The sequence below is a fragment of the Rhinatrema bivittatum genome, chromosome 5, assembly GCF_901001135.1.
Source record: "Rhinatrema bivittatum chromosome 5, aRhiBiv1.1, whole genome shotgun sequence".
Lineage (NCBI taxonomy): Eukaryota > Metazoa > Chordata > Amphibia > Gymnophiona > Rhinatrematidae > Rhinatrema > Rhinatrema bivittatum.
The window spans coordinates 17,278,272-17,291,397 of NC_042619.1; the positions used below are offsets into that span (position 1 = coordinate 17,278,272).

Consider the following 13,126-nt stretch of genomic DNA (forward strand, 5'->3'; position numbering starts at 1 on the left):
CTGAGGGGGGAGGGGAAGAGTGTGGCGGCCCCCCCCCCCCCCCGAGTCTGAGGCCCAGTTGACAGGGGTAGGGCTGCTGTCAGGTGTTGATTCTCAGTCCTCCCATCACTTAGGATCCAAGCAACCCCCACCACCATACACTTTGTTTCATACAATTTTATTTATTTCAACCATTCTCACAAACATCAACCACAGCCTCCTACACAGTTTTGCTCTATTGCAACTAAAGCCTTTCTTTTTTTGTAAACAACATTTTTTATTCATACTGAGAATATCAAATACAACATATTTTGCACGGGATCACACTAACATTTATGTAATACGATATCAACAACATAGATTAACAATGTTATCCAATATACACCTGTATAAAAATCCATACTGTTTCCCTTATCAACTACGTATAGTATTAAATAATAATATCCTAGTGTTTATTCCCAGAAGCCTCTCCCTTCCCCCCCTCGTTCGAAAAAAGGTGGTCATTATATCTTCCTATTACACTGCAAGAGAGTTTCACATAACAAAAAGAAAAATTACCAGGGATGTATAACAATCCCAATGAAGTGTCCAAGACAGACCACAATAACCTAACATCAAGAAAAAAGAAATCCCAGGGGGGAGTCGTGAGTTAGGTATGCTAGTGTACGCTCTGCCTTTGCCAATAACATTGCCATGATTCCTCAAATCTATGTAGTTTATCCTTTTTAGATGCAGTCAATTTTTCCATATAATAAATCCAGTGCAGGCGACTAAGAACGCTATCAAATGAGGGAGCCGCCACATTCCTCCATTCCCTCTCAATTGTACCTCTCACCGCCTGAATAAAAAGATATTGCTGCTTCGAGCCAGTGTCCATGGGGCTATTTAAGAGGACAATCCTGGGGGAAAAAAATCAGGGATATGTTCAAGAGGTTTCTCAACCACCCCTCCACCTGCTTCCACAGGGGTTGTATAGCAGGGCAAGACCACCAGATATGTACATAGTCTCCTATCTGGCCGCACTTCCTCCAGCACCTATTGCTGATATTAGTAAACATTTTATGCAACCTTACCGGCGCGGTGTACCACCTGAACAACACTTTATAACTATTTTCCATCAGAGAGGGGGAAATGGAGCTATGGCTTGTCTGCAAGAAACACAGGTCCCAATCTTCTTCAGTGAACCCCATTGCCAGCTCTCCTTCCCAAGCAAGCATGAATTTAGCATTATATTCACCAACCTTATTTAGTATTACATATAGTTTGGAAATAACCCCTTTCATCATATGAGCTTTATCGCAGATGCCTTCAAACAGCAATTTCCCCCTGCATAAATCTTCCTGTACTATCTTGGGGTGCAGAAAGTGTCTCAACTGCAAATAGGCAAAGTAGTCCAGTTGCGACAGATGATACGTAACCTTAAGCTCATCAAAAGGAGAGTACAGACTGTCCCTGTCACACCTGTCCAATTGAGGTTAACCCCTTATCTACCCACTGAAGAAATGATTTAGCCTAATTGCTGTTGAAAAGGTGTAGTGCCGTTTGCCCACAATATGGGAGCACCATGCTCTCCAAATCAGAGTGCATGCTGTGCATGGGGAAATCTCAGAGAAATGATATAACATTTTACCGGTTGCCCAAAATCTATCCTGTATATTTCTATCTCCCATCATTCCTTCTTCTATGGCCACCCATTGTTTACGTTGTATCTGTGGATTTCAACCACAGCCTTCAATTGAGCAGCTACGTAATATTTAGTGATATTAGGGACACCCAGTCCCCCATTTGTCTTAGATTTATATAATACTGATCTGGAAATTTGTGGGGCCTTCTTTTCCAAATAAATAGAAAAATTTTCCTTTGCAGAATTCTAAGATATCCCATCAGCACCTGGCAAGGTAACATTTGAAAGAGATACCCAATCTTTGGCAAAAGGGACATTTTCACCGCTGCAATCCTGCCCAACCATGATATAGTTAACTGTCCCCATAGAAGCTTAAACCTTCATCACACCCGTTGGATGCAATCCCTTCCAATCTCCTTCTCTCCATCCCAAACGTGATTTCAAAATCATTAGCAGATATCATTAACTGCTCATTGACACAAGGAAGGGTACCTGACCAACTTAAACTAGCCATCCTCAAACCGCTACTAAAAAACCCAACCTTCCGACTTCTGATCCCGCAAATTTCCACCCTATAGCGAATCTACCCTTGATCTCCAAAATCATGGAAAGAATTGTAAATAAACAATTGTCAGAATACCTGGAGGAGAACAACAGTCTCTCCCCTTTCCAGTTTGGATTCCGAAAATCCCAAAACACCGAAGCCCTTTTAACCTCACTATCGGACACCGTCCTTCTTAATTTGGAAAGAAAAAACCATACCTCCTGGCATTACTCGACTTATCGGCAGCATTCGATACCGTTGATCACTCTATCCTTCTGGAGCGTCTAGCAAACATTGATATCCAAGGAGTGGCACTCAGCTGGTTCAAATTGTTCCTGGAGAATAGATCGTATAAGGTCAGGATTAATAATAAGGAAACACCTGTCATCAAATCCAATCTGGGAGTCCCACAAGGTTCATCCCTCTCTCCCATACTTTTTAACATTTATCTGCTCCTACTCTGCCAACTACTATCCAACCTAAAACTAACGTTTTACCTATACGCCAATGACGTCCAGATTCTTCTCCCAATCACAGATTCACTTCAAAAAACCTGGGACCACTGGAACAGTTGTCTACATTGATCAACAGTCTTCTCACCAACCTTAACCTCATCCTCAATCCAAATAAGACCGAGATCCTCCTAATTTCACCAGATGAAAACCAAAATCTCCTCAACTCTCCTGGTGCTTCTCAATTCGCCAAAACAGTTATCAACCATTCCCCTTCTGTCAGAGATTTAGGGGTTCGACTCGATAACAAATTCAACCTAAAATCATTTGTCAATAACACCACTAAAGAATGTTTCTTTAAACTACAAGTTCTTAAAAAACTGAAACCTCTCTTGCATTTCAGAGATTTCCGTTTGGTACTTCAATCTATTATCCTCGCTAAATTAGACTATTGCAATTCGCTCTTACTAGGTCTCCTGGCGATATCTATCAAACCCCTACAGATGGTCCAGAATGCCGCTGCTAGGATACTTACCAATTCAAATAAAAGAGACCATATCACTCCTATCCTTCACTCCCTGCACTGGCTACCCATCAAATTTAGGATCTCTTTTAAAGTCCTTATGATGATCCACAAGGATTTACACAACATCGCCCCACTTATACTTAGCTCTCAATTACGTCCACATTTTTCAGAGAGACCAGTTAGAAGAGCGTACAAAGGCTCCCTATATGCCCCTCCGGCCAAATCCACTCTAAGAAAGTGGGCTTTATCGACTGCAGGGCCTACTCTTTGGAACACTCTGCCACTGGATCTACGCCAAGAATGTTGCCATCAAACATTTAAGAAACACCTAAAAACATGGCTTTTCAGACAAGCATTCCCTGAATCATAAGATCTCAGACACCGATGAAAAATCATAACCAGGGCTCAAGGAGGTCCCCTACTTAGTTTACTTATATCCGTTCTTTTCACCCCTTTCTTGACCTCCTGCCCATGCCTACCTCTCTTAGTAATACATTTTTTCGCCCCGACCCCGTTTTTACCCCATGTTTTTCACATATAATTTCTTCAATGTTTTCTCTCCTTTAACCCGTCTCTGAAGTCAGCGAAGGTCTCTAAAGTTTAATGATTTCTGCTTTAAAGTTTTTTCGTTCCAATGTTTAATACCCCTACGTTTTATGTTCGAATGTTTAATGGCTCTCCCAATTGTTTCCATTGAATGATCTCATGTTTAATTAATGTAACTTATCTTAACAATGAATCGCCCACCCGCGACTGTTCTGTTGTACTGTAAACCGGTGTGATCTGTATTCCATACAGGAATGTCGGTATATAAGAATTAAAAATAAATAAATAATAAATAAATTCTAAATCTTTCTCCAATGGTTTAAACAAGGGAGGGTAATTTAACTGAAATAACTCCAAATATTCCGATCCAATCATTACCCCTAGATATTTCACGGCCGTGCATGCCCATTGAAATGGGAAAAGCTTTTTAAGCCTGAGCAGAAATTCCTCCTGCAGGAAAATGGGCAACAACTCTGATTTTTCTATATTCATTTTAAAACCGGATATCTTCCCATATGCATCTATCTCCTTCACTACTGAACTCAAAGATATCTCCGGGTCTGTTAGAGTAAATAGCATATCGTCTGCATACAGGGATATTTTATATTGCTTCCCCCCAATTTGAATGCCTTGGATGGCCAATTTCTGCCTGATCCTTTCAGCTCATGGTTCAACACAAATTGCGAACAATAGTGGTAACAAAGGACACCCCTGCCTTGTTCCCCCCTTTGGACCTCGAAATTCTTAGAGTACCCGCCGTTGATCTTGATACAGGCAGTAGGATTTTTATATAATACCTACAGTACCTGAATGTAATCCACTTTGAAGCGCTGAAATAGTGTGAAAAGCGAAATATAAGTCTAAATAAATAAATAAATAAATAAATATTTGAACCCAATTAAGAAAATGGTCATCAAGCCCCATTTTTCCCATAACCTGAAATAAAAAAAGACAAATGGACCCAGTCAAACGCTTTCAGCATCTACCCTGAACAAGACTGATGGAATTTTGGTTCGTTTGGCAGCATGGATAAGATTATTAATCTTCCTAATGTTGTCGCCTGCCATACGTCCGGGCATGAAACCCCTTGATCTTCCTGTATCAGTAAGGGAATAACAAGACTTAAGGGGGGGGGGGGTCGTTTTTGCATGCGTTAAAGGCATTTTTTGCATGTGAAAACGCCTTAACGCATGCGAAAGCACCATAACGTTTGGTGCGATGCAAATGAGAAAAAGGGGAAGATATTGGGGTGGGAACTTTGGCCAAGTGGGCTGGGCTCACAGTTTTGCAAAGCCGTATCGCGAATTTTAAGGGGAGAGGGAGAGAGAGAGAAGCCATAATGACCTCACGCTAGGTAGGTATTTATATCTCTATGGGAGGCCCACCTAGTAACTTGAGGTGAGGTTTAGGTATTAGTATAGGGGTTAGGGGCCACTTTGACATTCAAAGTGAGACGTACGAACAGACCAGTGCTCTCTTGTGAAGATTTGATGACCTTCAGAGTGAGGAAACTCACTCAAAGATGAGATTTGGGCAATGTTCTCTCAACCTAGCTTGATGGACTCTCTACCTAGGTAACATCAAGCTAGGTTGAGAGAACATTGCACAAATCTCATCACTCCTAGAAATTTTGGGTATGTAAGGTCTTCTGGAGGAGAATACGGCTCCTGAGGTTGTTCCTGTGGATCCGATGGGAATCCCATAGATTATGGGGATGTTGGTGGTGAAGGAGAATCAAAAGATGTATCCTGTTTATAATTTGGTGAAGTTGGTCGGTTTGTTATGGGAGATGTTTGAGGTTCCACCGACGGTTCTCAATTAGCCTGTGTTTTATGTTCGGAGAACTGACAGAGGCAATATTAGTCATTTTGAATGATGACTGAAGAGTTTCATAAAATCCTGCTAAGGATTGAGACAATTGTTAAAATGCCTCTTTTGTACGAGGGGGCATTATTGTACGATCGTCTAATTCTTGTGACTCACATGCTTTAGGTTGCATTGGAGTGTTCTGAGGTAAAGTACTGGATATTTTATGGTCTCTCTGCTTTTTGTTGCATAGTATGTCCATCGAATCCTCTGAAGCTATAGAAGCATTAGAGAAAGCAACTTGTATTACCTCTCTGTGGGAGAAGGTATTTGAAGTTGGTACATGAGATGATTTAGAAGTCAAAGGGCTTACTTCCCATGTTGCACTCCTCTTTGACAACTTTTTGTGGTGGGAATGTCGTGAGTGCTTATGATAATAGTGTGACGACGAGTCTGTAGGACTTCTACGTGAAGATGGTGATCGCTTTCTATGTTTTATTGTAAACTCTGTCGAAGTAGCTCTCGAAGAAAGGGACTCCGTGCACGCAGATGTTTGGCTCCGGACGCGGAGGTAATATCTGCGCCGTGCGCGCATGTGGTGTCGGCGCCATGCGCACAGATGTGGATGGCACTGTGCGCGCAACTTCAGTGCCCTGCGCGCAGAGTTTTCCTTGGTCGTGCGCACCGTCATCGGCGCCCTGCGCGCCGATGTCTTCAGTGCCGTGCACGTAGAAGTGTTGTTCGCCGATACTTGCTCAGGCGCAGAAGTGTTATGCGCCGACACTGTTTTATGCGCAGAAGGCGGCTTAGGCGCATAAGTTTTAGGCGTCGAGATTTTTGGCGCCAGTGTGTCCTGCACCAGCGATTCTGGCTCTATGGATTTTTGAAAATCTGATGGCCTTTGTCGGCTTGCCATATCCTTACCTCCAAAATTGGAGGATTGAGGATCCCACGATGATGCCCTCTTTTTTGAGGGAGCCGGTAAAATTGCAGGGCCAGGCGACGAACGAGTCTCCGATGGCTCCGGTGAAGCAAAAAGTTCCTGAAGCCTGTAGGCCCATTGCTTCAGTGCTCTGGGTGACAACCTCGAACAAAATTCACAATCTTCCCGATTGTGATCTGGTCCTAGGCATCGGTAACATTGGTCGTGGCCATCCGTGACCGACGCAATTACAGGGTTTAAACCCCGATTTTGACATTTTTTTTTTAACACTGAGAAGAACAGCTCCGCGTGCGATCCTGCACGCGGAAAGAACAGACTGAGGAGATTCCGTTACTTTCCTGAGCGGGAACACACGTGCAGCCGCAGAGAGCAAAGCTCTGATCTCTGCTTTGACAAGCTCCGCCTCCTGGACCTGATTGACAGATCCTATGACAGCATGGCTAATTCAGCCCTGCTATTGACGGGTAAAGGAAATTATCAGGTAAGTAGTAATTTCTCATTAATCAAGTTGACTTAGGAAATAGCCACTGCTATTACTGGCATCAGTAGCCTGGGATCTACTTAATGTTTGGGTACTTGCCGGGTAATTGTAGTCTGGATTGGCCACTGTTGGAAACAGGATGCTGGGCTTGATGGACCCTCAGTCTGCCCCAGTAAGGCAACTAATGTTCTTATGTCCAATGTCAGGTGTTGGACATTACAGCTAGAATTTTTTTTAAAATCCATATAAAATCATGAAAACCTCTACAAAGTCACATAAACTGAAAATAAAAGACCTTTCTACTTCTACCTTTTCTCCCCATATCCTGTCTCTCTCCTCTACTTTCACATGTTCTGGCTTTTTGGGACTCCTTTCCCTGTTTTTTTTTTCCCCCCCCCATTGTTCTTTTCTCTTTTTTTTTTTACTTTCTTTCTCCAGCTCTCCCTCTCCCTGACATTCTTTCCCTTCCATCATAATCACTCATTTTAAGGTATCTCATTTACCTTTCACCACTGTATCTCCTATCTTTTTCCCCTTTTACCTTATCCCAGCCCTCCTCCAGTCTCTCCCATGCATATTTCCTTTTTCTCCATCCCACCACTGCAGTGGTTCTCTCCTCCTTTCCTTTAACTCTTCCCAAACTTACATCTGTCTTTCTTACGCTCTGTCTCTCAATATGTCCCTCCTCTCCTCCACACTTCCTCTTCTGTGCTTCCCTCCTACCTGTAGCCCAGAGGCTCCCAACCAGTATGCCAGGGGGTGACCTTAACTGAGCTGTGAAATTTTGGCCCTCCTGCAGGTAACAACCACAACTACCATCTGTAAAGCCTTCCCCTTCTATTTTCCTAATGGACCTTGAAAAATTGTGAAATCTGAGTAAAGGGCATCGTTGTAAGCCACTGGCCATTAGCCTTCTCCTCTGTCTTCAGATCCTGATGACTACATCGTGTTGTCTGGTATTGCTCCTTCCGTAATGGATTATTGCCTTCCTGTTCATTGCTTTTCTCTAAAATAGTTTCATACTATGATAAGTTATTAGATGAATGGGATGCTCAGTTTTGTTACAAGCAAATTGTCTGAAACCTAGCTTTAAAAATAATTCTCTAGAAACACATCATTCATTGGATTGATTGCTGCTTATAGTATATTTTGAAAGTTAAAAAAAAAAAAAAGTGCGGGCATAGGACTCAGCTCTTTAAGAACATAAGAAGTTGCCATATTGAGTCAGACTGCGGGTCCATCAAACCTTTCAAAAAGTGGCCAGTCCAAGTTACAGGCAGCCAAACATTAAGTGGATCCCATGCTACTGAAGTCAGTAATAGCAGTGGCCATTCCCTAAATCAACTTAATAGCAGTTAATGGACTTCTCATCCAAGAACTTATCCAAACCTTTTTTAAACCCAGCTACACTAACGGCCCTAACCACATCCTCTGGCAACAAATTCCAAAGCTTAATTGTGCGTTGAGTGAAAAAGAAATTTCTCCAATTTGATTTAAATATGCTACTTCCTAACTTCATAGAATGCTCCCCAGCTATTTTATTATTGTGAAGGGTAAATAACCAATTCACATATACCTGATCTAGACCTCTCATGATTTTAAAGACCTCTATCATATCCCCCTCAGCCATCTCTTCTCCAAGCTGAACAGTCCTAACTTCTTCAGCCTTTCCTCACAGGGGAGCTGTTCCATCCCCTTTATCTCTTCTCCTCTATGGCCTTCCAGCCTCATTTTTTGACATCTATAATGGGGTTTGGTGGACAGGGTTGGCGTAAAGATATCACGTCATTGTTAAAAAAAATACCATCCTAGAAGCACAGTCCAGGTATATTCCACACATTAAAAAAGGTGGAAAGAAGGCAAAATGATTACCGGCATGGTTAAAAGGGGAGGTGAAAGAAGGTATTTTAGCCAAAAGATCTTCATTCAAAAATTGGAAGAAGGATCCAACAGAAAAAAAAATAGGATAATACATAAGCATTGGCAATTTAAATGTAAGACATTGATAAAACAGGCTAAGAGAGAATTTGAAAAGATGTTGGCCGTAGAGGCAAAAACTCACAGTAAAAACTTTTTAAAATATATCCGAAGCAGAAAGCCTGTGAGGAAGTCAGTTGGACCATTAGATGATCGAGGGGTTAAAGGGGCACTTAAAGAAGATAAGGCCATCGCGGAAAGATTAAATGATTTATTTGCTTCGGTGTTTACTGAAGAGGATGTTGGGGAGGTACCCGTACTGGAGGTTTTCATGGGTAATGATTCAGATGGACTGAACCAAATCAGGGTGAACCTAGATGTGGTAGGAGTGATTGACAAACTGAAGAGTAATAAATCACCTGGACCGGATGATATACACCCCAGAGTTCTGAAGGAAATCAAAAATGAAATTTCAGACCTATTAGTAAAAATTTGTAACCTATCATTAAAATCATCCATTGTACCTGAAGACTGGAGGATAGCGAATGTATCCTCAATATTTAAAAAGGGCTCCAGGGGCAATCCGGGAAACTACAGACCGGTTAGCCTGACTTCAGTGCCAGGAAAAATAGTGGAAAGTGTTCTAAACATCAAAATCACCGAACATATAGAAAGACATAGTTTAATGGAACAAAGTCAGCATGGCTTTACCCAAGGCAAGTCTTGCCTCACAAATCCGCTTCACTTTTTTTGAAGGAGTTAATAAACATGTGGATAAATGTGAACCAGTAGATGTAGTATACTTGGACTTTTCAGAAGGCGTTTGACAAAATTCCTCATGAGAGGCTTCTAGGAAAAGTAAAAAGTCATGGGATAGGTGGTGATGTCCTTTTGTGGATTACAAACTGGCTAAAAGACAGGAAACAAAGAGTAGGATTAAATGGACAAGTTTCTCAGTGGAAGGGAGAGGGCAGTGGAGTGCCTCAGGTATCTATATTGGGACCCTTACTTTTCAATATATTTATAAATGATCTGGAAATAAATACAAGTGAGGTTATCAAATTTGCAGATGATACAAAATTATTCAGAGTAGTTAAATCACAAACGGATTGTGATAAATTGCAGGAAGACCTTGCGAGACTGGAAGATTGGGCATCGAAATGGCAGATGAAATTTAATGTGGATAAGTGCAAGGTGATGCATATAGGGAAAAATAACCCATGCTACAGTTACACAATGTTGGGTTCCATATTAGGAGCTACTACCCAAGAAAGAGATCTAGGTGTCATAGTGGATAACACATTGAAATTGTGGGCTCAGTGTGCTGCGGCAGTCAAAAAAGCAAACAGAATGTTGGGAATTATTAGAAAAGGAATGATGAATAAAACGGAAAATGTCATAATGCCTCTGTATCGCTCCATGGTGAGACCGCACCTTGAATACTGTGTACAATTCTGGTCGCCGCATCTCAAAAAAGATATAATTGCGATGGAGAAGGTACAGAGAAGGGCGACCAAAACGATAAAGGGGATGGAACAGCTCCCCTATGAGGAAAAGCCAAAGAGATTAGGGCTGTTCAGCTTGGAGAAAAGACAGCTGAGGGGGGATATGATAGAGGTCTTTAAAATAATGAGAGGTCTTGAACAAGTAGATGTGAATTGGTAATTTTCACTTTCGGATAATAGAAAGACTAGGGGGCACTCCATGAAGTTAGCATGGGGCACATTTAAAACTAATCAGAGAAAGTTCTTTTTTACTCAACGCACAATTAATTGTTGCCAGAGGATGTGGTTAGTGCAGTTAGTGTAGCTGTGTTTAAAAAAGGATTGGATAAGTTCTTGGAGGAGAAGTCCATTACCTGCTATTAAGTTCACTTAGAGAATAGCCACTGCCATTAGCAATGGTTACATGGAATAGACTTAGTGTTTGGGTACTTGCCAGGTTCTTATGGCCTGGATTGGCCACTGTTGGAAACAGGATGCTGGGCTTGATGGACCCTTGGTCTGACCCAGTATGGCATGTTCTTATGTTCTTCACTTTAGAGGAACTTGCAACCTTGTGCATCCCACTCATATCAACTTGTGTCCTTGCTGAAACAGGAGGAGAGAGTGGAGAAAACATCAGCATTGACCGCGATCGCTAACTCATCAAATCTGGGTAGAAGCGAACAAATATTTACAGAGGAGGTGGGGCTGGAGATGCCCCACGGATCCCCGTGAGAGGTGCAGACCATGAGTGCTTCCCTTGGAGTGCTGGCTGGATAAAGGAAGCCGTCCTGGAACGGGTGGCTTGCCCCCGGATTTTTACCCCATTCAGCTGCGAGGGCCAGCGGAGCAAAACCGGCTCTGGAAGAAGTGCTGTGGGGGCTGCCTTCGGGTCAGCGGGAGCGGATCATTCACGGCGGAGGGCTGGCGGCAGGAGCCCGACCGCGAGCCCCGGAAGCGGGAAGCAGGCCGCAGGGGCCGCCAGAGCTGCTGCCACAGTGCCAGAGAGAGAGAGAGAGGGAGGGAGGGCAGAAGACCAAAAACGCAGCGGGAGATCCTTCTGTCACGGCAGAACTTCCAGCAGGGCCGGGGCAAAAAAAAAAAAAGGCTTCGGGCCGGGGCATGCGTGGAACTGCAGGGAGAGCCGGAGATGAGGGCGTCCCACCGGGAACACGGGCCAAGCCCAACGGTTGCACGGCGGAGGGCGGGAGTTTTCGAAGCGGAGGGATTCTTTTTTTTTGGCGCGAGTCGCGCTGAAGGGAAGCTCGAGCCTGCGAAAGCAAAGCAGTGACAGGAGAGAGAGGCAGCCGCTCCAGCGAGGTTCAGTTCCCAAACCCTTTGAAAAAGCCTACGAGGCTTAATTTACTCGCTGCCCAAAGTGGTACAGGGGCTGCTTTAATTGTGTGTGTGAGTGTCTGAGAGACTGAGAAAATTAAAGTCACAAACTGGGAATAAAAACTCGAAAGGAGCCGAAAAAATGAAATATCCGTTTCCAAAAGTAAAGCTAAGGAAATCATACTTAAAAAAAACAAGGATATTTAAAAGTACGGAAACGAGTTGATTCTACCCTTAAATTAGGTAAAATTTCAATCCTATAAAATCCATTTTCCGCCGTTCCTACCACTTAAAAGGAGCAGAAAAATCACCAGAGCGCTTTACAGAAGTCAGAGGTCCCGCGCTCGCCGCAGGTTCCTACTGGAGGCCGTGCAGGCGGGAAACGCTTTTCTTTCTCGCTAGAATAGCGCGCGCGCGCTAAGGGCCTCCTTCACCAAACGGAACGGGAGAAAAGCCTCAGCAGCTCGGGCCCTCAGTTGGGTAAAGTTGGCTATTAACAAGGTAAAAAGCTAATGAGGGATTGGTAAAGTCTGGGTTTCTGTGAAGCTCCAGCTACCCAAGAAACAGATCAGCTAATTAGTAAACATGCAAAGATTATACAAGCCTGAAAGCTAAAAAAAAAAAAAAAAAAGGTTACCTTTTGTGAATGTAATGCGCCGGTTTGCGATAGCTTCGTTATTCACTTTACCTGTTCTCTTTGTCGGTAGCCGCAATAACCGATAAGAAGGGGGGGGGGGGGGAGAAAAAAGTTCAGGTTGGTCCAATTGTTGTCATGGGATTGATTTCAGTCACCGGGCACATAAAACGTGCACAGGATCTGGCCCAATAGGGGGCGATACCAAACAAATCAGAGGTAAACAGATAAATTCTATGCCATAACTCGTACTTTATTGATTGCAGTCATTCACAAAATGTATTTTATAATTATGGTGAACCCATCTTATCTTGTGAATATCCAAAATTAGAATGAACACACTCTCACTGCTACTTTACCCTAAAGTCACCACAACCGTACCCTACATGCTTTACCCTAAAATCATATCCATACATACATCACTCACGATATATTTTACACACATCACCACATCCCAATAGGGAGCGAGGCAGCATTTATTTAGCGGGTCATGCAGATGGTGAAATGTGCCCGGTTGGAAGCCATGGGAGCGGGATGCTTTCTTCTGGCTGGGCAGGAAGAGTATCGCCCATCCTCCCAGCCTTGAACCCCGTCTCTTAGTGCTGGCATGAAACAAAGTCACCCCACTCACAGGCTTAACCCAAACTCCCAACTTTCCTGCTCCTGGATTTTCCAGCCAGCCACAATGTGCATTTTAGCAGAGGGTAAACAGTCCGTACTGAATTACCAGGGCTCTTAGGGTACACAGAGTAAAACGTATACTATAATAAAATTAAAATACTATACTCCAGGTCCACACCTAAACAGAAATTACATCTTCCCATCCCCCTCCTTATCCCAGACCCTCTTTCCATA

The 13,126-nt window shown here is 43.1% G+C and overlaps 1 long non-coding RNA gene across 3 annotated transcripts; it reads right to left on the minus strand.

Annotated features, from left to right (window-relative positions):
• Window positions 1-301: 301 nt before the first annotated feature.
• On the minus strand, window positions 302-12,347 carry LOC115091483. Of its 3 annotated transcripts, none has more exons than XR_003856722.1 (3): window positions 12,275-12,347; window positions 2,366-2,482; window positions 302-878 (listed from the first exon to the last, which is right to left on the minus strand). It is a non-coding gene; the product is annotated as an uncharacterized LOC115091483 (long non-coding RNA). The 3 variants fall into 3 exon arrangements; XR_003856720.1 differs by lacking the exon at window positions 12,275-12,347 and adding an exon at window positions 11,949-12,076; XR_003856721.1 differs by lacking the exon at window positions 12,275-12,347 and adding an exon at window positions 11,924-12,049.
• Window positions 12,348-13,126: the final 779 nt, after the last annotated feature.